The sequence below is a fragment of the Bos grunniens genome, chromosome 17 (assembly GCF_055505025.1).
Source record: "Bos grunniens cultivar Pamir isolate PY7600 chromosome 17, Bosgru_T2T1.0, whole genome shotgun sequence".
NCBI lineage: Eukaryota > Metazoa > Chordata > Mammalia > Artiodactyla > Bovidae > Bos > Bos grunniens.
The window spans coordinates 20,827,468-20,855,210 of record NC_141181.1 but is presented as its reverse complement, the minus strand read 5'-3'; the positions used below and the strand labels follow the sequence as shown (position 1 = coordinate 20,855,210).

Here is a 27,743-nt window from a genome sequence, read left to right as displayed (position 1 = left end):
GTTTTTGTTTTTCTGCTGGAGCCTAGGTTACGCATCCAGTTGCAGGTGACTTCTGTATTAAATACTGCAACTGACTTCTGTATTAAAATGAGCCTTGGAAATTCTGATTCAGGTCACTTGTATGATCTGAAAGTTATCTAAGTGACGTTTGCTAAGAGACTCTACCTTCAAGTCTAAGCCTTACTGTCCATAGTTTGAAATGCCTGATGGAGTATTTTCCACAAATCTCTGAGACTGTCTTTCTTTCTTTTTTGAAAGCATATTCTCTAGCCTGTAGTTTGTATCAAAGTCTTCAAGAAAGCCAAATAGTAAAATAAAAATATCTGTGGATGATATTGGATTAATTTCTGGTTGTGGTTAGTTTATTTCTGTAAGTAATAATATCAGGGGAGGAGACCAAAATTCTCTATGGCAGCATAGTTTATAAGCATTAATTAGTGCTTTCCCTGAAGATAAGTACATATCATGGAAAGAAACCCATTGACAAATCTCCATTCTTCCCAAAATGCATACTGTCTCTGAAATATTTATATTATTAATGCTTTACCTGCATAAACTATGGGAAGACTGGGCATATCTTCTGATCTGACAGTTTTCTATGCAGCTCTTACAATAACATGAAACCAACCTAATGATTTCCATCATTTCCCTTTACATAAAGAGGAAAAGGAATATATATGATTTCTCAAAAGCTGAATGGAAAATCTCAAAGAAAATTATAAGTAGACATTTTATAAGTTTTAATGTAGGTTTTGGAAATGATGAAACCAGGAGTTGTCAGAGATTGGGGCATTTGATTAGGATAGATTGTGGTTGCCTGAGAAGCAATAGTTGGTTTTGCATTTAATCACAGTGACAAGAAAAAGTTTTATGGACACATAGAAAATAATGCAATTGTGAAGAACTTAATAGTTTTTTTTTTCAAAAATGAAGAAAACTTTGTCTTCTTTCTTATTCCTTTAAGTAGTAAAGAAGACTTTAAATTCAGCATAAGACATAGAAAATTAATCTAATACAACACAGAATCTCTACTATCTAGGTTCATTCAGTCGCTCAGTCATGTCCGACTCTTTGCCTCCCCATGAACCACAGCACGCCAGGCCTCCCTGTCCATCATCAATTCCCAGAGTCCACCCAAACCCATGTCCATTGAGTCAGTGATGCCATCCAACCATCTCATCCTCTGTTGTCCCCTTCTCCCCTTGCCCTCAATCTTTCCCAGCATCAGGGTCTTTTCAAATGAGTCAGTTCTTCGCATCAGGTGGCCAAAGTATTGGAGTTTCAGCTTCAACATCAGTCCTTCCAATGAACACCCAGGAATGATCTTTAGAATGGACTGGTTGGATCTCCTTGCAGTCCAAAGGACTCTCAAGAGTCTTCAACACCACAGTTCAAAAGCATCAATTCTTCGGCGCTCAGCTTTCTTTATAGTCCAACTCTCACATCCATACATGACCACTGGAAAAACCATAGTCTTGACTAGACGGACCTTTGTGGATTGCATCAGATTGAAAAATAACTCCTTTTATTGTTGCTAAAGGCACTAATTAGAAAATTTGCAAGTTCACCCCCAAATTGAATGAATCCAAATGTTTATACTTCATTATGCCCTTTTATTCTCTGGAACCAACGGGCACTTTGCTGCTGCTGCTGCTGCTGCTAAGACACTTCAGTCGTGTTCGACTCTGTGTGACCCCATAGACATCAGCCCACCAGGCTACCCCGTCCCTAGGATTCTCCAGGCAAGAACACTGGAATGGGTTGCCATTTCCTTCTCCAATGCGTGAAAGTGAAAAATGAAAGTGAAGTCGCTCAGTAGTGTCTGACTCTTAGCGACCCCATGTACTGCAGCCTACCAGACTCTTCCGCCCATGGGATTTTCCAGGCAAGAGTACTGGAGTGGGCTGCCATTGCCTTCTCCAAATGGACACTTTAGGGACAGTGATTCTCTCATGGGGTCTGCAAGATCAAAATAATTTTTGCAATAATACCAAAATGCTACTTATGTTAAAATGCAATGTGTTCATTATCACTATATTCAAAGGAATCAATAAGTGTTAAAAACGTCAGTTTCTATTTCCAATACAGTAAGTGTACAGAGTTAACACACATAAACAAAAGCTCTTTGAAGTACACAAAAGTATTAAAGGTTCAGAGACTAAGACTCCTGAAAACTTCTGCATTAAGAAAACCCTATACTTTTTTCTTGATAAACAAAAAACAGATACACAATTGCATTTCTTTGTTACCACTGCTCCTAGTATAGATAACTTTTAACAAAATTAAACTACAATTTTCACAGAAAAAGCACGGAGTTGGATAAATGAGAACTGTCTTACTAGCAGCTTCATGAATGTACACAATAAATTCTCTAACATCACATATGTTAGAGACATATGTCTCTTACACATTCATGACCCAAAGCTGCAGGCTCTCTATAGAATATTAAATTAAAAAGGCATACAGAATCAAAATGATGTTTAATAACTAGGCTCTGGTAATCTACCTTACTTAAAAATTATCTAGGTATATACAATGAGTATCCGTTAAGTAGCTTAAGGTAATATCAGACTGTGGTTTTAGATTATTTAAAGATCTCAGAAAGTGAAGAGGAACTAAAAAACCTCTTGATGAAAGAGGAGAGTGAAAAAGTTGGCTTAAAGCTCAACATTCAGAAAACAAAGATCATGGCATCTGGTCCCATTACTTCATGGCAAATAGAGGGGGAAACAGTGGAAATAGTGTCAGACTTTATCTTTTTTGGGTTCCAAAATCACTGCAGATGGTGATTGCAGCCATGAAATTAAAAGACGCTTACTCCTTGGAAGGAAAGTTATGATCAACCTAGATAGCATATTAAAAAGCAGAAATATTACTTTGCCAACAAAGGTCCATCTAGTCAAGGCTATGGTTTTTCCTGTGGTCATGTATGGATGTGAGAGTTGGACTGTGAAGAAAGTTGAATGCCGAAGAATTGATGCTTTTGAACTGTGGTGTGGGAGAAGACTCTTGAGACTCCCTTGGACCATAAGGAGGTCCAACCAGTCCAACCTAAAGGAGATCAGTCCTGGGTGTTCATTGGAAGGACTGATGCTAAAGCTGAAACTCCAATACTTTGGCCACCTCATGTGAAGGGTTGACTCATTGGAAAAGACCCTGATGCTGGGAGGGATTGAGGGAAGGAGGATAAGGGGATGACAGAGGATGAGATGTCTGGATGGCATCACTGATTCAATGGACATGGGTTTGAGTGAACTCCGGGAGTTGGTGATGGACAGGGAGGCCTGGGGTGCTGCAGTTCATGAGGTCGCAAAGAGTCGGACACGACTGAGCAACTGAACTGAACTGAAAGATCTCAGAAATTTCCCTTGAACTGGCATGATATAAAACATAATTACTGTAGAAATAAAAAGTATGACAAAATAATTATTCAATTTAATTGAACAAATTTAAATCTGTCTTAATATTAAAGAAAGAAAGTGAAGTCGCTCAGTCGTGTCTGACTCTTTGCGACCCCGTGGACTGTAGCCCACCAGGCTCCTCCGTCCATGGGATTCTCCAGGCAAGAGTACTGGAGTGGGTTGCCATTTCCTTCTCCAGGGGATCTTCCCAATCCAGGGATTAAACACAGGTCTTCTGCTTGGCAGGCACATTGTTTACCACTAGTGCCAACTGGGAAGCCCTTTGTTTCTATTATACTTAACAATAATAAATCAGAGAAAAGATCATTGATGCTAGTTTTTTGAAAAGATAAAATTAAAAAACCTCTAGCCAAGAAGGCTCACCAAAAATAAGAGAGAACCAGATAAAATAAAAACTGAAAGAGGAGAAATAACCACAAAGCTACAAAAAATCATAAGAGAATACTATAAACAGTTATATACCAACAGACTTACAGATATAGAAATCAAAGTAGTGATTACCAGTAAAGAAAGAAAAGGGGGAGCAAGGTAGGGCATAGGATTGAGATACAAACTACTATGTATAAAATAAACAAGGACATATTAAATAGCACAGGGAATAATAGCTAATATCTTGTAATAACTTTTAATGGAGTATAATTAGTAAAATTAATGACTACTATGTTTTTTTTTGACTACTATGTTTTGTATTTGAAATTAATATATTATAAATCAACTATATTTCAATTAAAACAATAAAAAATAAATATGGATAAACTATAGAAAAGAATAAAATCATAATCCTCATACAAAAAATGAACATAAGATTTTTATTTAACTCATTAATTAGGGACAGGATTAGTAATATAAAAGTCTTCAAAGGAGAATTAAGAGATACATATTAAGTAATTAGGAATGATGAAATGAATTTGTTCAATAGATTGAAAACTGACTTCTTTGGGAGAGCGAAGGAAATCAATAGTACTTCTACAGAACAAGATTTATTTTACATGCCTCTGAGAAAATTACATCCATTGCCATCATTTATCTACAACTTAGAGTGGTTATATAGCTCAAAGGCAGTGAAGGATGAGCTAGAAAGAATACCCAATGATCTTTTTTCTGCATTTCAAAGTCATTCACAATTATTCCTGAATTTATCATTAGGAATAATTTGCCAAATTGTTCCTATTAAATGAACTGATCTCTAATTTTAGATACAGAACAAATGAATTTAATCAACAAAGTTCCTAACAGAAACAATTATAACTCAATGAAGAACTTAATGAAATTTATAAAATTACACATACTCGGTTTACTGAAAAATTGGATGCGATAGAATGCAATCAGGGAGAAACTTTATTTCTCCTCATAACTTCCCCTTGCAGTGCATTCTGTAGACTGATTTTATTTCCCAAGGTTAAATGAAACCTCAGGAAAATCTCATAGATTTCTCATTCCTTTCAGGTAATATAAATCCCTGTCAGTCTAATATCAAATCTTTAACTCTCTTCAAATCTATAATTTCTCTCTATTTGGCTGATAAGCAATCAAAGGAAAATAAATGCATAGTTGCTTTGTCTTGATCTCCTGACCCACACTTTAAGGTACATTCCAAGTTGAAGCAAGAGAAGTGGGGAGAGATAAGAGTAAGAAGTCGCAGCTATCTGGAAAGGTTGTAAATCACCACTGGTATCATTTGGATTGTGAAAAGCTAACTCTTTCTCATGTAAGACATTCTTCGTAGTTGCATAGCTTCCTGAAGTTTCTAAAGTGATTGACAGTGTTCCTTCTGTCATGTCGATGTTTCTGTCCCCATCACTCATGTCCCATCTCTTATAGGGCCATGTTAGACTTCCAGCCTTTCCTTTGGAGGTTACCTCATTTCTGATTGGCAGTCATCCTGGAAAGCATCTTTTAGAAATGACTCACTATTAGAACTTTGTTCAGTATTCTTCTTGCTGCTGTTGCTGCTAAGCCACTTCAGTGGTGTCTGACTCTGTGCAACCCCATAGACGGCAGCCCATCAAGCTCCCCCGTCCCTGGGATTCTCCAGGCAAGAACACTGGAGTGGGTTGCCATTACCTTCTCCAATGCATGAAACTGAAAAGTGAAAGTGAAGTTACTCAGTTGTGTCGGACTCTTAGTGACCCCACGGACTGCAGCCTACCAGGCTCCTCTGTCCATGGGGTTTTCCAGGCAAGAGTACTGGAGTGGGTTGCCATTTCCTTCTGAAGCTCACGAAAAAAATAATACCTCTGTTTTGGCAGCCAGTAAAAGTGCCATTCTCTCTCAAAGTAGTACATCTGAACTTGTTCCAAGTAAACTTTAGGTCTGCTCTTTAGCAGACTTTAGATCTGCTCTCGTGCATTTAGACTTTCACACTTGAATACATTTAACTGCATTTCACACTTGAATACAGACTTGGTTTACTTGAAGTACACTCTCATTTGTTTTGAGATAAGGAGGAGATACTGCCTGATCATAAGAGGTTAGAGGAAACCCACAGTATACCAGCAATTACTTCTCTCTAAATACCTCCATTACATTGTCTTCAAATTTATAATAAAACTTAGAAAAAACATTCAAGATCACATTTAATATGTTACATGCATTTAGTTTTCACATGTCATGATTTACATTGAATTAATTTTTGTAAAGTTCTTGTGTTATTTATCTTGTTTATAAAAAATTCAGGCAGCTTGAATTATTTAAGCGAATTTCTTTGGAATAACACACATTACAAACGTTTATTTGTATGTCCGCTTTTCAGTGTGGCCTACATTCAACTTCTTATTTAAAACTGGAGACACATCCACTTCTAGAACACACCTACTGCCCTTCCTTGCTTAATTTTTCCCCACAACACTTGTCACAGCATAACAAATCTAACTATGCTATATTATACTATTGTACTTATTCCTCTTATTTATCTTATAGCTACATAGAAAACAATAACATTGTATCCCAGTGGAGATAGTAATCATAGAAACTGAGAACAGTCATCAGAGTTTTCATACTATATACAAATGTAGAAGTGACAGGATATACTGATGTAATGAACGTAAAAGTGAGGAAAAGAAATCAAATATGTGTTCTGCTTTTTGAGCCAGAACAATTAGGTGTTTTTATTGTTTGGTTTTTAAAATTACTGTTGTGCAAAAATTTACTGAAAAATTTAAAGTATTTTTTAAAATGTGAACTTTGGTGAAGTCATTAAGAGTTCCTGAGAAACTAGAACATTAAACAAAAACTTTAAAAGATAAAGGAAGGAAACTAAGAAGGAACAGTCAGGCTAGAGGGAAAACAAAGAAAGTTGGGACACTGATGGTTTAGTGAGATATCGAAAATAGTGTAAGTAGCCAAGTTTGTAAATGTCACTAAAGTACGACAAGAAAAAGCTGGAAAAATATTCATTGTATTTATAACTATTAAGACCGTGGAATTCTCAGATGGATTTGACAAGAAAGATAAAGGTCAAATCCACAATGAAGAAATGAGAGTGAAATGGAGAATAAAGAAATCAAGCATAGCAACACTTTCAAGAACCCGGGATGGTGCTACTGTAGAGGCAGAAGGTTGACAGTTGGAGGGGGGTGCAGGTTAGAAGAATGGATCTGGATCTGAGGACTATTTTATTGTTGTTTTTTAAAGAAAACTGGGCATGTTTATACACACATGAAAATGGATCAGTGTAACTACAGAATAAACAAAAGACAAATAACACTTTTAAGTGTAAGAATTCTGAGCAGATATAAAATCTATGTGCTTTATAGGATAGAGCTACTGTGGATAAACAGAGAAAAGGTGTCCTTTATTATTATATAAATCCTACATGTATGTTGATGATGAGAGTCATAGTAATAGAAATATTATGAGGTAATTCAGTGTAGGACAGAATAATAAAACATTTTACCTCTCTTATCTCAATTACTCATACCATTAAATTTTGTGAATCAATTACTATTGTTATTTCAATTCATAGTTCAAAAGCTGACACAGAAAATTTGTCCAATTCTGTCACTCAGGAAATGCTTGGATTGAGGATTTATAAGTTCTTGACTGTAAAACACCAACTTTTAAATTTTTGAAATACAACATCGAGAAAAGTTAAGGGAAAAAGACAAAGGGAGGCTTTTCATCTTCATAACCAAGTCTAGCTGATAATGATATTTGACATGTGCTAGAATAACTAGAGCTTATGAAGTTTTATTTTCTCTTAAAATTATATTAGAAAGCTAAGAATCACTTGGTGGATCATAATTACTCTAATTCAGACAATTTCTGGAAATTTATGAAAATGTGTGCCTTCATTTTGTAAAAATTACACTTCCAAAATGACTCTCTTGCTTCAATGAAGTTATTGAGTTTCCATAAATAGAAGCAACATCTACGGCAAATGGATTATATATGCATATATATGGTAATGTATCTCACATTTTATTTTTTGATCAAGTATAGGAATATAATAACAAAGTGACAATTACTGAGCAAATTTATACAGCCTAGTTCACTAGTTTAATAAAAACAAACCCATGGAAAGTGCACATTGCAACACTTCACCTATTAAATTGCACAGAATTGAAGCAGTGTCTAAAGGCCATTCTACAAGCAACAAAAATTACCATACATACATATTAATATGCATGGGATTGATAAAGTGAGCCAGATTTGCAACCTATACATAAAACTGTCAACTCACATTTCAATGATAAATCATGAAAAAAAAAATAAAGGGGTATTCAGGCATAGGAGGACTGCATATATTTTATGGGCTGGCAAAGACATTATCTTTGTGTGTCTGATTCATTCGTTGTGCTAATTTTCAAAATACCTGACATTTTACCAGAAAGTTAATATGACAGGTATAAATTAAAACCATCAGTGTGAAAAATATGCCATGTTTTCACAAATCTACAGAAATCTATAAGCCACAAAGTGTTATTTTTTTCAATTTCTTATTTCCTAATATATTACAGTTTGGTAAAATCTTTACCAAAGATTCTGAAATTAAAAATATTTACTCTAGTTCTCAAAGTATTAATTGGACAGAAAATAAACTTCTCTTATTACCTAAGAATACTATCACATAAAGTAAGAGGAAAACATAGTGATGTTTTTATGTGTTATATAGCTAGCTTCTACATAATAAATAAATAGTTGTAAACAGCACTTAGCGAAAGAAAATGTTTAATACACATCACATTGACATTTCTTAAACTAAACTGCTTATATTCTCCTCTAAATCTGTCCATTGCAAACTTCCTTGGAATATGTTCACTTCCTACTTCTACAGATATTCTGTGTTCTGACATTAATAATATCATCCCTCTACTGCAATATTCTCTTAGTCTCTCTGCTCTATCCTTGGCAAACCTAACAAATATTTTCATTACAGTAATTACACTTTGTCCTTTTAAAGCAGCCAGGTCACATCACTAATCTGCTAAAATTCTTTCAATATCTGCAGATTTTACCTGTGTAAAACACAAACTCTTTTAAAGGGCTTGTTGCTGTTCTTCAGTCGCTAAGTCATGACCCACTCTGAGACTGCACAGACTGCAGCATGCTAGGCTCCACTGTCCATATCTTGCAGAGCTTGCTCAAATTCCTGTCCATTCAGTCAATGATGCTATCTAACCATTTCATCCTCTGCCACCCCCTTCTCCTTTTGCCTTCAATCTTTCTCAGCATCAGGGTCTTTTGCAATGAGTTGGCTCTTCTCATCAGGTGGCCAAAATATTGGAGCTTCAATTCAGCATCAGTCCTTCCAACAAACAGTCAGAATCGATTTCTTTCAGGATTTACTGGTTTGATCTTCTTGTAGTCCATGGGACTCTCAAGAATCTTCTTCAGCACCACAGTTTGAAACATCAATTCTTTGCCGCTCAGACTTCTTCATGATCCAACTCTCACACCCCTACATGACTACTGGAAAAAACATACCTTTGAGTATACTCACCTTTGTCAGCAAAGTGAGGTCTCTATTTTTTAATAGGCTGTCTAGGTTCATCATAGCTTTCCTTCCAAGGAGCAACTCTCTTTTAATTTCAGAACTGCAGTCACTGTCCACAGTGATTTTGGAGCCCAAGAAAATAAAATAAAATCTGACACTGCTTCCACTTTTTCTCGTTCTATTTGCCATGAAGTGATGGGATCCAAAGCCATGATCTTAGCTTTTAGAATGCTGAGTTTCAAGCCACCATTTTCACTATCTTATTTCACCCTCATCAAGAGGCTCTTTAGTTCCTCTTCGCTTTCTGCCATTAGAGTGGTATCATCTACGTATCTGAGATTGTTGATATTTCTCCTGGAAATCTTGATTCCAGTTTGTGATTCATCCAGCCTGTTATTTTTCTTGATGTACTCTGCATAGAAGTTAAGTTAACAGGGTGATGATATGCAGCCTTGTCATACTCCCTTCCCAATTTTGAACCAGTCCAGTATTCTAATCCAGTTTTAACTGCTGCTTCTTGATCTGCATACAAGAGACAGGAGACATCTATGGTGGTCTGGTACTCCCATGTTTAAGAATTATCCACAGTTTGTTGTGATCCATAAGTCAAAATCTTTAGTGTAGTAAATGGAGCAGAAGTAGATATTTTCCTGAAGTTCCCTTGCTTTCTCTATGATCCAACAAATGTTGGCAATTTCATCTCTGGTTCCTCTGCCTATTCTAAACACAGCCTGTACGTCTGGAAATTCTCCGTTCACATACTGCTGAAGTCTAGCTTAAAAGACTTGAGCATAAACTTGCTAGCTGTGAAATGAATACAATTGTAGTGGTTTGAATATTCTTTGGCACTGCCTTTCTTTGGGATTGGAATGACTGTTTCCAGTCCTGTGGTCCCAGCAGAGTTTTCCAAATTTGCTAATATATTGAGCACAGAACTTTAAAGTATCATATTTTAGGATTTAAAAAGCTGAGTTATAATTCCATCACCTCCACTAGCTTTGTTTATAATAATGCTTCCTAAGGCCCACTTGACTTTACACTCCAGAACGTACGGCTCTAGGTGAGTGACCACACCGTCATGGTTATCTGTGTCATTAAGACCTTTCTTGTATAGTTCTTCTGTGTATCCCTGCTACCTCATTTTAATCTCTTCTGCTTCTGTTAGGTCCTTATCATTTCTGTCCTTTATTGTGCCCATCCTTGCATGAAATGTTTCCTTGATATTTCCAATTTTCCTAAAGAGATCTCTCATCTTTCCCAATCTATTGTTTTCCTTTATTTCTTTGCATTATTCATTTAGGAAGGCCTTCTTATCTCTCCTTGCCATTCTCTGGAACTCTGTATTCAGTTGGGTATACTTTTCCTTTTCTCCTTTGCCTTTTGCTTCTGTTCTTTCCTCAGATATTTGTAAAGCCTCCTCAAACAACCATGTTGCCTTATAACATTTCTTTTTCTTTGGGATGGTTTTGGTCACTGCCTCCTGTACAATGTTATGAACCCCTGTTCATAGTTCTTCAGGCACTCTGTCTACCAGATCTAATCCCTTGAATCTATTTGTCACCTCCATTGTACAATCATAAGGGATTTGATTTAGGTCATATCTGAATGGTCTAGTGTTTTTCCTTACTTTCTTCATATGAAGCCTGAATTTTGCAATGATCTGAGCCATTATCTGAGCCACAGTCAGTTCCTGGTCTTGTTTTAACTGACAATATAGAGCTTTTCCATCTTCGGCTACAAAGAATATAATCAATCTGATTTCAGTATTGACACATGATATCCATGGGTAGAGTCATCTCTTGTGTTGTTGGAAAAGGGCGTTTGCTAAGACCAGTGTTTTCTCTTGACAAAACTCTGTTAGCCTATGCCCTGCTACATTTTGTACTCCAAATCAAACTTCCCTGTTATTCCAGGTATCTCTTGACTTTCTACTTTTGCATTCCAATCTCCTATGATGAAAAGGATATCTTTTTTTTTTTTTTTGGTGTTAGCTCCAAAAGGTGTTGTAGGTCTTCATGTGTATGTGCTTAGTCACTCAGTCATGTCTGGCTCTTTGCAAACCCATGAACAGTAGCCCACCAGGCTCCTCTGTCCATGGGAATTCTCCAGGCAAGAATACTGGAAAATGGAGTAGCCATGCCCTCCTCCAGGGAATCTTCCCAACCCAGGGATCGAACCCAGGTCTCCCACATTGCAGGCGGATTCTTTACCATCTGAGCCACCAGGGAAGCCCCTAGGTCTTCATAGAACTGGTCAACTTCAACTTGTTCAGTATCAGTGGTTGGAGTATAGACTTGAATTACTGTGATGTTGACTGGTTTGCCTTGGAAATGAACTGAAATAATTCTTTCATTTTTGAGGTTACATCCAAAACTGCATTTCGGATGCTCTTGTAGACTCTGAAGTTTATTCCATTTCTTCTAAGGCATTCTTGCTCACAGTAGTAGATATAATGGTCATTTGAATTCTATTCACCTATTCCTATCCATTTTAGTTCACTAATTCCTAAGATGTCGATGTTCAATCTTGCCATATACTGCTTGACCACATCTCATTTACCTTGTTCCATGGACCTAATATTCCAGCTTCCTATGCAATATTGTTCTGTACAGAACTGGACTTCGCTTTCACCACCAGGCACATCAAAAACTGAGGGTCATTTCTGCTTTGGCCCAGCCTCTTCATTCTTTCTGGAGCTATCAGTAATTGCCCTCTGCTCCTCCCTAGTAGCATATCAGACACCTTACAACCTGGGTAGCTCATCTTCCAGTGTCATATCTTTTTGCTTTTTCCTCCTCCAGTGGACCACATTCTGTCAGAACTCTTCACTATGACCTGTCTGTCTTGGAAGTTTGGCAAGACATGGCTCATAGCTTCATTGAGTTATGCAAGCCCCTTCACCACAAGAAGGCTGTGATCCATGAAGGGGATTAAAGGGTTTAGAAAGACCTTAATGATCTAGGCCCTCATAATCATCCTAATCTCATTTCCTACCTCACCCCCGTCTTTCAAACAGGTCCCCTTCCCATTATACTGGCCTCTATTACTCTAATTTGCCTCCCATGATCCTGTCTTAGGACCTTTGTACTGTCTGTTTCCTCTGCCTGGAGCACTCCCTGTAACCCCAGGGAGGGATATGGCTAACTCCCTAACTGCCAGTCTAATCTTTACAAAAATGTCATCTTCCCAATATAGCCTACTCTGATTACCTTATTTTACTTTGCAACTACAACTTTTGTCACTTCTATTTCCTTTATATTGTTTTACTTTTGCTTATTCCAATAATATTATTTTCTAATATTCTGTTTAATTAGTGTATTCATTATATTTCCCTATATCAATTAAAATATAATTTCCACTGAGCAAAACAACTTGTCTATTGTTGAGCAAAACATCCTCAAGGATACAATACAAAGACCTAAAACAATACCCTAGAAAGTATTTAAAAGATATTTTGAAGAGAACAGAATATTTTAATATAATGCTAGTGACAAAACACACACATACAAATTTAATTCTAGGAAGAGTAAGACAAGAAACATAAGCAAGACAAGAAACAAAGTATTTTTTGATTGGTAGGAAAAAATATATTATTTGGATGGAAATAAAAATAAGTGCTTTCAAAAGACTGTATCTGAGATGAGCCTCTAAAGATTGGTAAGATTTAATAAGTAGATAATCAAGGTGTAGGAACTATAAGAATTAATTAGAGGAATTAAGAATAAAACTAAGTATCATTTGCTTTGTATTTTCTATCATTCTATGTGACAATGGACAAACAAAGATGAGTAATCTGGTCACTGATTTCAAAGCACCTGCTGCTAGTGAAATGTGTGTGTATGTGTTTCAATTCTAACACTCAATCAATAGTAAAATAAAGTGCTAAAATGAAGAATATTTAGAATACATCTCTGAGAAGACATCTTCTCAGAGGAAGTTGCAAAAGTAAAAAAATCCCAAAATATCAGTTTTTTCCATAGTCAATGAGTAGACTTTATCTATATGGAATATTTGATAATATTGCCAAAGGAATAAAATGGCATAGTACCTAGAAAGTATCTCAGTTCATGCTCAGATGGGTGTTCACTTGCAGATGATTTTATAAAGCTTATTTATAAAATTTTCAGTTTGGACATAATGTTACATCCTTGCAGATTCCAAATCTATTTCTTGCCCAACAGTAAGGACTGCCAACCAGGAAGATGAATAAAAGGGAAGTTTCAGACAACTCCATGACTTTTATTCCTGGACATAAAATTTCTGTTCTCTTCTCCCTATTTGTCCTATTCCAATAAAAATGGTTGAGCAACTTAGAAAAACACAAAAGAACCTTTAGCATTACTTGGAGCTAAACTTTAGGCCAATCCTAAGCTTTCCCTCTTCCAAGTAAGTCTCATTTCATCACAATCTTTTAACATTCTGCAACAAATTACTTCCCAAAGGTTTTGCACAAATGAAAGAAAAAAATGGAGAAATGAGAATGACTTAAACAATGCCCCAAGAATCCACCAATAGCAACCCCATTGTATCACACACTTAAAATTCTATAATCTCCAACACTGCATAGAAAAAAGAACATTCAACCTCTTTTGCCTGCAGCAGATTTGAGTTTCATTTTGATTCATTTGTTCTTTCTGCCAAAGTTAGATCTTTATTTGTGTATTTTCAACTCCCAGAAGTAGTAAGATAAATCAAAATAAGCAAGAGCTTCCCTTTCATTTTTTTGTAGTGGTTAACCTATTTTCTCTCAATCTGTATTCAGTAAATTCCAAAAGAATAAATAGAATCACTGTAAAAGGATGCTTCCCTTCAACTCATATACTGAAAGTGACCAAATTATCTTTTAAAGAACAGCTGCTACATTTTATCTCCACAAGTTTTACTAGCAAGGATATGATGAACTTATTTTTAAAATTGAAGTATTTGTAAATACCTTAAGTAATTACGATCTTTGTAATAATTCTATAATATGAATGAGTTGGTACCTAATAGCCAACGTGAACATCAACAAAATATTTTAGTGAAGGTATTTTCCTTTGGCTTCGCTCCTTTCTGGTATCAACTGAAACATCATTTTCTTCTGATAGCCATCTGTTCCACTAACTTTGGTTCATTATTTACAGAACAAAAATTAAAATATACATGAAACTGGCCAAGGATTTTTAAACCATGTTTAAAATTAGATGAATTAAAATAATATTGGAGACAGGAGGAAAATAAAAAACATGCTTTACCATCTTATTTTCTGCTGAAGCTGAAGACTAGAACAACTAAACTACATCCAAAAGAACCAAGATTAGAACCTTTGTTTCTTACACTTGTTCTGTGTTGTTTTCCCATTCTATCACATTCCATGTTGCCTCTCTATATTTTATGAATTAAAAAAAAATCTTCAGAATAGAACACTTCATAAAATTGTAACATTTCATAATTTTTTACACATGAATATAATCTGTTTTTAAAAATTGTTAAATCTGTAGTCTACCCTTTTAGGTATTTTAGACACTTGAGGTACTATGTAATTATGTAACACTGAACATTTCACATGGAAGAATGAAATATTTCTGGAGCTTTCAGGGGGAAAACAGAAACATTCATTTAAGAGAGAACTGAAAAAAGAAAATATTAATAAAGTTCTTGTCAAGAGGAACATACTATTTTAGACTACAATTCTATATATCATAAGGCCCAAACTTTCCCATGCTATTGCCTTGACTTTTTGAACTTCACAGGTCCCCTTGCTCTCACCAGGTATGCTGGCCACAGGAAGAAAACTTCCCACCTGGCCAGATCTTCTATCAGCTAGACCTTCTGGATGCCATCTGATGATCCATAACATATGGGTTTTACCTGCTTGCAAGTCCTTGAAATCATTCAAATAAGCCAATCATACCCTCCCAGATCCTGTAGAAAGAAACGGCAACCCACCCCAGTATTCTTGCCTGGAGAAATCCATGGACAGAATGGCCTAGTGGGCTATGGTCCATGGGATCACAAAGAGTCGGACATGACTGATTAACTAACACACCCTCCCAGAGTTACCCCTGCCCTCTTTTTACCACAAACCCTACCTCCTAAAGCCTGTTTATTCACTGTATTACTGAGTGCAACTCTGTATCCCTGTGTGGCATGTTACATCCTCCTCTGGGGCTGTGAGTATATTTGATTAATAAACTTTCATTTGATTGCTGAAGTGAAGTTGCTTAGTCATATCTGACTCTTTGCGACCCCATGGACTGTAGCCCACCAGGCTCCTCCATCCATGAGATTTTCCAGGCAAGAATACTGGAGTGGGTTGTCATTTCCTTCTCCATTCGATTGTTGGGTGGCATGTATTTGCCCATGACTGTGGGTGAAATCCAATTCACCACATTTCACTAATCAACATCATTTTAACACTTGCTTGTCCTCCAGGCAGCACACAACCTAAACAATACTGTAAGATTTCTGCCTAAGTTATTTTCTAGGAATTTGGAGTCAACTGCATCTAATTCAAGCTGAGTTAGTTAAGATAGACAGGACCACCAACCCTTCAACTGGACAGGCACAAGTGTCCTCAGTGACTCTGGACATTAGAAGGCTGAAAATTACCTTAAGAACAAGCAGAGGCCTGTAATCCAGTTAAGTCTGTACAACTGCACAATTAGCATACTTTTCCCGGTCACCTTTCCCTATAGTTCCCATGCCTTGGACAACTTTGCTTCTCTATTCTTTACCCCATAAATGCTGGAAGTCCCTTGCCTCCAGGAAAGCAAAACTGAGACTTGTTCTCCTATCTCCTCATTTGGCTGCCTTGTGAATAAACCCTCTCTCTCTTTGCTGCAAACCTTAGTGGCTCAGCATTTTGACTTGTGTACATAGGGCAAATTGACCTGGCTCAACATCAGCCATTTAACACTATTTAGAGTAGAGAAACCCTTACTCACCAGCAGAGTTAATAAAAGGTGATCAAAACACTATAATATGGTGCAACGAAAGGACCAAACAAAATTTCTCAAAATCTACTTTGGGACAACTGCTATACTTTAAATTCCAAATATTTATTTTAAAACCCTTTTCATCACTTAGACTGCATTAGCTAAACACTATTTCAACTGCAAAGAACGACAACTTGCACTGCATAGAATAGGAAAGTAATAGAGAAGAACAACAGAAGATCTGCCCTAAACTCCTATACTGTTAGAATAGATTTGCAAATCCTGGCTTGAAGATCTCCATATTCATCTAATCCTTATAAACACTGGTGTTCCATACAAATGATATTTTACAAATTAAGAAACACAAAGAAGCAAAAGCAATTTGATTTCTTTTCATCTCAGCTGTTCTCTGACTCACTGTAGTATAATTTTAAAAAAATTAGCTTAATTGAGATTTAATTTATTTAATTTAATTTACGATCACAATGAAATACATGTTATAGAAGTGTGGCAATAAAACACAACTCTTTATGATAGCATGAAAATTTTGATTTTGATATGAAGAAATTTTTCATTTAATACTAGAGTGATTTAGAAGAATATGTGTTTGTGCTAATTTGCTTCAGTCATATCCAACTCTTTGCAACCTTATGGACTGTAGCCCCCCCAGCTCCTCTGTCCATGGGATTCTCTAGGCAAGAATACTGGAATGGGTTACCATGCCCTACTTCTGGCCATCTTCTGACCCAGAGATTGAACCCTCCTCTCCTGTGGCTCCCACACTGCAGATGGATTCTGTACCACTGTGCCTTAGAAGAATATAAGCAAAGGTCAACAAAATTGAAGCTAATGATTTAAAAAATGTTTTAAGTCAACAGAATTTTACATTTTATATTAAATATTATAATATAACATTTTATATTATAAATTTAATATTCAGTTTTAAAAATATTCAACAACTCTAGATCCTAAAAGGTTTGTGGGAAGAGTCACTCATTTTATTCATTTACACTGTTCAATTCCATTGTAAGTTTTCAGTGTTTAATAGCACAATCTCATTTCACAAAGCATGCATTTAAACTTGAAACTCTACAGCAAGCCTGTTTATTTAAAATATACATTTTCACAATTTTTAAAATATTAATTTTATATTAAGCTATATAATTTATCAAAAGCAAATAGATTATATTCATAAATTTCCTTTTTAGTAAGCACAACCAAGACCATACAGATTTGATTTTCTCACAAACCACATAAACTCATGAAGAACATCTCCACATGCATCATACTTCCTTTAATTTTTTCCTTACTTAATCCTTGTAGATTAACTTTATAAGTTTTATTTTGACCTATCACATTTATGATACTTTGAGAAAGGATATAAATACATTTCCATCCTGACCCCTGTACCTGGATAAACATATTTTCTTGACATTGCAGCTTCTGTGAGGACTAAACTGGTAGAAATGTCTTAGAAAATCTACTCAGAATTTCAGGTGTTATCAGTGTATGTCGCTGCATTTCTAATTTCAAATTTACTACAATATAGCTTTGTGAATTAAACGAAGTCATTAAACATTCTAAAGCTCAAAATCTTTTTCATCAGTGCAGTGAGGAATTTGGAACTATTTCAGTAACAAAAAAATGTTATGAATACACCATTTTGACTGACTGACTTTTAAATATTTATTTTCATGTGTTTACACAGTTCAAAAATCCAAAAGACAAAATTGTAAACAATGAGAAGTCTCAGACTCACTCAATCACCATCAATCTAATTTACCCCACCTCAATCCATCAGAGGCAACCATTGTTATTACTTTTGGGTACATCACCCTGGAGTGCTTTGTGCAAACATAAATATATACTCATTTTTCCCTTTTTGTTTAAAAAAAAAACGTAAACTTGATATAGACAATACTATGAAAATTGCTTTTTCAACTGATAATGATGTATCTTGAGCTCTTTAATATCAGCATATAGAAAGTTTCCTTATTTTCTTTACCTGCTTTACTAGAGTGATATATTACTAGTCCCCTATTGATGAACACAGGGTTCCCTTGTAGCTCAGATGATAAAGAATCTGTCTGCAATGCAGGAGACTGGGGTTCAAGACCTGGATTGGGAATATCACCTGGAGAAGAGAATAGCTACTCACTCCAGGATTCTTGCCTGTAGAATTCCATGGACAGAGAAGCCCAGCGGGCTACAATCCATGGGGGCGCAAAGAGTTGGACATGACTGAGTGACTAATACATACACACGCATTGATGAACACTTGGGTTATTTCCATTCTTCTGGTGTTACAGACAATATTTCAGTTACCTACTTTATAGCTATATCATCTTATCTATATAGAAATGTATTCCAGATAAATTCTAGAAAGTGAGATCAGTTGGTCATAGGATACAGGTAAATATTTCGATATATTATTCTAACTCCTTTTATTGGCATTATAGCACTTGTCCTCCCACCAGCAATGTATCAAAGTATCTGTTTCCCCTTAGCCTGGCCCACAGAATATTTTCTGATTTTCTCATCCTTTTGAATTATTGCTAATCTGAGAAGTAAAAAATGGTATCTTGTTTTATTTTTACTTTGCATTTCTCTTTTGAGCAAGGTTGAATCTTCTTAATTACTCTTTAATGTATATATAAATTTGCTTTCTTTTGTTCATTCTTTCATCTTTTATATATCTGTAAGATATTTACATAAATTAGGAAGATTAAATCTTCTTCTCACAGATGAACTGAAAATAATTTTTCCTAGTTTGTCACTTGTTCTCAGAGTTTGTTTACAGTGCTTTTTTTCCCTTCATTTTGCTATGCAGAAGTATTTGATGTTGTTATAGTCAAATTTATCAATATTTTCCTTTATGGATTATGGATATTAAATCATAACTGAAAAAAGCTTCCATACTCTAAGCTCATAAAAGGATTTGCACATATTTTATCCTAGTACATTTATGATATTTTTCTTACCCTGAAATTCTTGCTCTTCTCTAGTACATTTATTACCAGACTTCTAGTACAATTTTAAAAAGGAATGGTGAGAAAAAACATCCTTGCTTTATAACTGATCTTAGTGAAAAAGATTCAAGTTTCTCATCATTGAGTATGATATTATCTGTATGATTTTTTGTAGATATTCTTTTTAAAGATGAAGAAGTCCCTTTGTATTCCCAATTTACTGAGAGTTTTTATCATTAGTGTGCACTGGATATTATTAATATTTTTTCTGCATCTATTGATATGATCATGGGGTTTGTGCTTTTTTAGGCTATTGATGTGATGGATTACATAAATTGTTATTTGAATGTTGAACCAGCCTTGCATACCTGGTAAAAAATCTCATTTGGTCATGACATATAATTATTTGTACACATTGTTGAATTTGATCCACTAATATTTTGTTGAGGACTTTTACATTCATTTCATGAGAGATACTGATCTATAGTTTTCTTTCTGTCTTTGTCTGGTTTTGTTTTTAGGGTAAGCTGGCCTCACAGAATGGGTTAGCAAGTATCTCTGTGCTTCTATTCTCTGAATGAGATTGCAGAGATTTGGCTTAATTTTTAACAAAATGTTTAATAGAATTCACCAGTGAACCCATGTGGGCTTGGTGTTTTCTGTTTTGTAAGATTATTTATTAACTCAGTTTCTTTAATAAATAAACACATATTTGAATTATCTATTCTTATATAAGTTTAGAAATTATGTCTTTCAATGAATCGGTGCATTTCATCTAAGTTATCAGATTTGTATACATAGAATTATTCATAATAAATCCTTTATTATACTTTTCATGTCTTTGGGTTTGTGATTTCACATGTTTCTCACTTCTCACATTAGTAACTTGTCTTTTTTCTTTGTTCCTTAGTTAGCATAGCTAGAGGCTTATCAGAGTTATTGATCGGAGTTGAGTATTTCTCTGTCCTCTAGATACCTTAGGCTCTGATAATATGCCAGCAAGTTAGGCTCAGGTTAACTAGCTTCACCAGAAGGGAGGCCTTGTTAACAAGAACAGAGTACTCTGGATTATTTCAAAATGGGTTCCTTTTCCCCTTTCTCCCTGCCCAAAGCCTGAAGGCGTTTTTTCCTGATGAGTAATGTGGGAGCTGGCAGACCTCCTGAAGGTAAATCCCACAATACTGAAGCAGGGACTCCCTATGACTGGTTTTCCCTGGAGTTGTTAAACCTCAGATTTGTCCATACTGGCCTCCAACAATGTTGTCAATAACAATTCAGATTTTCCTTCCCCACCACTGGTACCTATATTACTTCCTGATTATATGTCTCTGCTCTAGTAAGCCATGACTCCCTGTATTCACCTATCTTTTTCTCCAATCCTGGAGGCAGCAATCTGCCATGTGATCTCCCCTCTCTTATGGATACAAAAAAAGGTGTTGATTTTCAGTCTGCTTAGATTTGTACCTATTCTTAGGACAGAGGGGTGACTTCCAAACTCCTTAAATGTGGAAGCAGAAACTGTTCCAACCCTTACTCAGATGTTTAACTATCAGCTTCACTTGCTGCTCCTGGCCAACAGTAATTGTCAGAGCTCTGAACAATTTAATATTTGATAATTATCTTGAGTAATTTTCTTTAAATTATAATCATTTTACTTCTTATTCTTTTCAATATAACTTTACCTCCTACATGTATTTTACTAAAAAAATAAAGAAATAAAAGTAGTTGGGAGGGAGGGGACGGTGGTTGGGAACCTACATCCATATCCTTGCTAAATGCTTTCACTTCCTAAGAAAGCTTAGTAAAAACCATTGTTAGCAGAACACCTCAAGAGGATGAGAAAAGAAAAAAAGTTATTTTCCTAAGGACTTTGGGATTGGAGAAGCTGGGCATATTTCCAGCCTCTCCCACTTATCTATCTTGGCTCTGGTGCAGCAAAATATCTTCCCCAAAACACAACCATGCTTGAAGGACAAAAGTAAGTTAACCCTTCAATCACCATATATTTAGACCAATTTCGTATACAGTGGAATCATGAATCACTCTGGTAATAATGAAATCATTTGGACATGTGAGGCAAATATACCCTCTCAGAATCTCCCTAACTGCTCATGCATCATGCTTTCACTTATATCATTCAAAGAGAATTTGCAAGTAACTTTTCTTACTATATACATTTTAACAACAAAAATTCTATATCACCTACTTCTAACTCTACACTGGAAGAGATAGAGTCCACATATGAAATCATTTCTGAGATCCATTATTAAGATAATTTTTAAAAAGTAAAAAATGTATGGAGTATATGTATAGTAATTAAGTCATCAAGCTCCAAATGTGCACTTCATTCAGAAAATGCCTGTAATAATGGAGATTAACTATTCATCCCATACTTGAAATTTTATTTTCCTTACTCTGCAATCTGCTTTCTTTTCCCTTTTTCAGAAAGCTTCAAGTTTGTTAAAGTCAAAGAACTTCTCAGCTCTTGTATGTTTTTACTTATGATAAACTCCTATTTCAGAGAGGATGAGGTTGATGCAGCCCTCTGAACATCAACATTTCTAACATTAACACCCCTAGTATTTAGTTATATAAAGACACAAGAATCCATAGTTTTAGTTCTTATTTCACTTACCTACTAGATCTCTGGTTTAGTGCTTCTTAGTTTCAGTCTCTGTTGGGAATTCTCAGGCATCTCTACTCCTCCAGGTAAAGCCAATGAACTCCAAAATCTAAAGGAGAAATGTTCACTTTACCATTTTTGCACCATACTTTATTTTTAACCCAGTTTGATAAGCCTTCTGAAATCTTAGGATATAATGGTCGTAGTTTACTGAAACAATCCTTCCTCACTGGTAAATACATATAGAGTATTTGCTCAGAATGGTCTGGGTGCAACCCTAGCCTTCTATATCATTTTCTTGCTCAACTACTTTGTTGTTGTTGTTCCTAATTACTTCAAATCAACCCTAATAATCAGATTCTAATTTCAAGTCAACTTAATTTTTAAGTTCTAGGTCTTGGTGCTAATCCATATTCTGACACCAACCTTTGAGGTTGATGGAAAGATGTTAACTGACAAAGATAAAGGATACAAATTTTCTTAAATGAAAAAAATAAGTGAACAGCTACTAAGACAACCACACAAATTGGGAAATCTAATATTTTCAGGCTCTAAGTCCCCAGTTTCCTATTATTTCTGCAGAGGATTCTTCCAGCTATAAGAAACTTGCTTTTCTATTACAAAGAGGAATTTGTTCTGATAACTCTTCTGTAAAACTTGGCTACTATGATGGTATAAATAACTAATGCAAATAATCTCAGTGCATTTTTTAAATTTTTCTTGGATACCGAATGAATCTGAATTATCAGTTTTCAAGGCAGTACAAGCTTTAGATTTTCTTGAGGTAAGTAACTTGCATGGGGATCCATAGGTAAAGCCAAACCTGGATTCAAAACTAGTTCACTATCCTTTACACACTCTGCTCTACTGCCTGTGCCTTGTCACTAACTTTGACAGAACTGATTTCACCTCATTAAGCTTTGAAACTGCCCCTCAAATTATACTGATAGACAGACATAGACGCAGAGCTTGCCATGCATTTATTAGAAGTCTATAAGAGAAACTACTTTAAAATATAAGCATTTAAAATTTTTCCTTCTACTTAGCACCCATCATTTTCTCATGGATACAAAAAATTACGTTAATAGTCACATTTTCTTATTTTGTTTTGGCTATTGAGACATAGTTAAATTTGGGTACATATTTTGCAATGCATAGGAAGTTCTGGTCTCATTCCATTTATATTCTCCTTGAAGTTGCCAATTTAACAATTTTATTTAACAATGTTCTATAAGTGCAAAAACATCCATAACTTATAGATGGTTATGGTGACTGCAGCCATGAAATTAAAAGACACTTACTCCTTGGAAGGAAAGTTATGACCAATCTAGATAGCATATTCAAAAGCAGAGACATTACTTTGCCAACAAAGGTTCGTCTAGTCAAGGCTATGGTTTTTCCTGTGGTCATGTATGGATGTGAGAGTTGGACTGTGAAGAAGGCTGAGCACCGAAGAATTGATGCTTTTGAACTGTGGTGTTGGAGAAGACTCTTGAGAGTCCCTTGGACTGCAAGGAGATCCAACCAGTCCATTCTGAAGGAGATCAGCCCTGGGATTTCTTTGAAAGGAATGATGCTAAAGCTGAAACTCCAGTACTTTGGCCACAACTCTTCATGCGAAGAGTTGACTCATTGGAAAAGACTCTGATGCTGGGAGGGATTGGGGGCAAGAGGAGAAGGGGACGACAGAGGATGAGATGGCTGGATGGCATCACCAACTCGATGGACGTGAGTTTGAGTGAACTCCGGGAGTTGGTGATAGACAGGGAGGCCTGGTGTGCTGTGATTCATGGAGTCGCAAAGAGTAGGACACGACTGAGCGACTGAATTGAACTGAACTGAATAACTGATTTTATTCTGTTTTACATAAATTATTTTATTCAATTCTCACATTTTCCTTAGGACATATAGACCATTAATTTTTCCAGTCAGTAGAAATTTTTCCAGTCAAGGGTAACCTTCTTTAAGGCTGTGATATGGAAGCTGCATATAATTCTGCCTGCATACAACTGGACCCAATGTATCCTTATAAATATAGGCTAGGGATGCAGATTACAGACCAGTAGCAATATATTTGTATAAGTAAAAGTAAGGAAGAAATAATAGACTATAAGGGATGGAAGAATCCAACAGAGTTTCTTAAGATAAATGAGAAGAAATAAAAAAGCACCTAAATTGATATTTATTTAAATATGAAGCAATTTGGCCTGAATTACCCAGTTAGACTATTCACATTGTTCACTTAAACCAGTAAATTCTCCATTTCCTTCAAGTCATTTCTACATATAAGATTAAATTACACCCTATCAATCTTTATTCTAGAATATGCAATGATATAACAAAAATGATTTAAAACTGCTTGAGCATATTATAAATTGAAGACTATCCTATATTTAATTTGAAAATGCTTGTATCACCACTCACGCTCTTTTACTATAATTTTAGTTTACTCTCCCATAAAAAATGCATAGGTGCCATTCATTGATTAATATTTTATATTGAATATGATTTATAACATTCTCTTTTATTGGGGACATGTCAAGCACATCAGATTTTAATGCATTGGCTATCCTGCATCATGGCACATAATTTATTTTTATTCCACTAGTCATAAATTTGGCTATAAATTTGTGTCAGGAAACTGTTTTCAATAAATACACTGAAATTAATTTGTATTGACCTCAGTCTTTAAGAGGGATTCTGAAATATAACTATAGATCAATAACCAGTAAAATTCAAAATCACTCTGTTTTGACAAGTTTTTTTCCTTATTGGTAGATTTCATCAAACCAAATATTTATTGGGTACTGGGGGTGTACCCAATATCCTTTTTATGCCTCCTTTTTATGCTTCTAGCATTATCTTAATTTTTAGATGGTTATAAAAACATCAAAAAACATGGATTATTTTCAGAGATACTTAGAGATTGAAGCCTCCTGGGAAGATAAGATAACTTAACCAGAGATATCCTAGCCAATTTGACCATGTCTGAGGATGAAGATGGAAATGGTGTACTTTTAAAAAGGAGAAAAAAAAACAAATGTTTAGCCTTGCTTATGGAATTATATGGTGACTGTATACCTTACTGATAACTTTAAATGATACTTCTTTTCTAAATCAATCATAATTGTGTTTGAAAATGAAATCATCTCTTTATATATTTGTCTCTTATCACGTCTTCTCTGTAACTGGAAATCAAGAATCTTGTGAAAAGAACTATGTCAGGAATGACTGAGAAGTGACCTGAGGACCTCCAGGTTTACTGCTTATGCTAGACTTTTGCTGAGCACTCTAAATTAAACTGCTGAATAGTTGCTGAGTTGCCAAAAGGAAAGAATAATGCTGAGACCTGGAGTTTTCCCGCACTAAAGAAAATATACCTTTTCCTAGTAACAAATGCATACATTCTATAACCCAATCATATGTACAGAACAGTTTTACTCTACAACCCATTTTCTTGGTAAATAACTTGTATAAGACTACATTAACATCCCCTCCTTTCCCCATAAAAACCCTTAATCATTTTCCTCTGGTAGGACACTATTATGGGTTCCTCCTGAATCTGAGAACCCCAAATTGTAACTGGAAGTCTTCAAATTGCCTTTTTGCCTCCTTGTATTAGTTTGGGGTCCTTTAGGTTGACAGTCTTAGAATTGATCTAACTCAACAATTTTATAAATAGGTAAATATAACTTTAAGAATATTGAGTTATTCAAATTAAAATTGCAATAATTAATAAACAATCTCGTGCTTATGCAAAGTTGTGTTCAACTCTCTGTGACCCTGGGACTCTTTGCGATCCCGGGACTCTTTACAACCCCACAAATTGTAGCCTGCCAGGTCCTCTGTCCATGGGCTTTCCCAGGCAAGAATACTGGACTGGGTTGCCATTTCCTCCTCCAGGGTATCTTCCCAACCCAGGGATCGAACCCAGGTCTCCTGTGGCTCCTGCACTGGGAGACAGATTCTTTACCACTGAGCCACTAGGGAAGCCTTTAATGAAGAATATGTCTATGTATTAGATATAATACATATGTCTATGTATTAATGTAACAGTATTTATCAAATACCTCTATGCCAGATTCCTGAGCAAGTGTGGAGATAGTGTGGTAATCAGATCATATTCATTTTCTGCCCTTGTGAAGCTTCCGGGTCTAGTGAGAAAGAGGGATGCGTCAACTAAATACCCTGTGATGTGATTACAAAGCATTGTCAGTACTATGGGGAAAAATAAACAGGGGGAACTACAAGATAAAAGAAGGCATTGACCTTATCAAGCTCACAGAACCAAGCAAAGGGTCTGTGAGAAAACGTACTTTTACCTAAGATAGGAAGGAGGAAGTGCACATTTTCCCGTCAGGATTTAAAATTTCTGTATTTAGGATAAAACTTACTGTCAGTGGAGTATCCTTAGTTGACACTCTCCCTCGCTAGCGAGCTCTCTCCCTCTCCTTCATCTCTCTCCCTCAGGCTGGCTTGCAAGTTTTCTACCATGCCGGCGCGCTTTCTCGCGAGACAGCGCTACCACGCAGGGTTCTATACAGTGCAGGCGCACTTTCTCGTGATATTGCCATCTCGCGATCTCACCAACTGGCTCTGCAGCTCTCAGCTCTCAAGTCTCCTGCGCGCTTCCATCGTTCCTCACGTCTCTCCGGCACAAGAAATATTATTATAAAACCAAAACAACACATCACTACACGTCTATCAAAATGGCTTAAAAATAATCTGAAATGCTGGCAAGGGTACAGAGGAACTTGATCACGCGTACACTGCTGGTGGAAATGGAATATAAAATGGTAAGCCACTCTAGAAAAGTTTAGCCAGTTTCTTATACAACTGAACGTGCATTAACCCTATGACCCGGAAATTGCACTGTTGGACATTTAGTCCAGAAAAGGTGAATGTTCCCTAGCAACTTTATGAATAGCCAAAAACTGCAAACAGCCCAGATAGCCTTCAACCCTGACTGATTAAACAATGGTACACCTATACCAGGATTCCATGGCAGCTCAGACAGTACAGAATACACCTGCAGTGTGGACAGACCTGGGTTCATCCCTGCGTTGGGAAGATCCCCTGGAGGAGGGCATGGCAACTCGCTCCAGTATTCTCGCCTGGAGAATCCCATGAACAGAGGAGTCTGGCGGACTACAGTCCGTGGGGTGGCAAAGAGTTGGACAAGACTGAGCGACTAAGCACAGCACAGCACACCTATACTGTGAAGGCAAAATGAGAATGGGGCCGAAGAGGAGGTGATGGTTGGAGTAGAGTAATGGACTCAAAGGACATGAATTTGAGGAAACTCTGGGAAATTGTGAAGGAGGAGGGAGTCTGGTGTGCTGCAGTCCATGGGTTCACAAACAGTGGGATAGGACTTATCGACTGAACGACAACAATGCTATGAAATACTGCATGTTAATAAAATCAGTTCAGTTCTGTTACTCAGTGGTGGCTGACTCTTTGTGACCCCATGGACTGCAGAAGGCCAGGCTTCCCTGTCCATCACCAATTCCCAGAGTTTATTCAAACTCATGTCCATCACATTGGTGATGCAAACCAACCATCTCATCCTCTGTCGACCCCCTTCTCCTTCTGCCTTCAATCTTTCCCAGCATCAGGTCTTTTCCAATGAGTCAATTCTTCACATCAGGTAGCCATAATATATTGGAGTTTCAGCTTCAGCATCAGTCCTTCCAATGAATATTCAGGACTGATTTCCTTTAGGACTGACTGGTTGGATCTTCCCAAGTTTGGAAAGGAATATATCAAGGCTATATATTGTCACCTTGCTTATTTAACATATGCAGAGTAAATCATGCAAAATGTTGGGCTGGATGAAGCACAAGCTCTAATTAAGATTGATGGGAGAAATGTCAA

The 27,743-nt window shown here is 36.2% G+C and overlaps 1 long non-coding RNA gene across 1 annotated transcript; it reads right to left on the bottom strand.

Moving 5' to 3' along the window:
• Positions 1-18,153: 18,153 nt before the first annotated feature.
• LOC147355106 (uncharacterized) lies at positions 18,154-26,386 on the bottom strand. The gene is made up of 2 exons (XR_015144217.1): positions 26,261-26,386; positions 18,154-21,975 (listed from the first exon to the last, which is right to left on the bottom strand). It is a non-coding gene; the product is annotated as an uncharacterized LOC147355106 (long non-coding RNA).
• Positions 26,387-27,743: the final 1,357 nt, after the last annotated feature.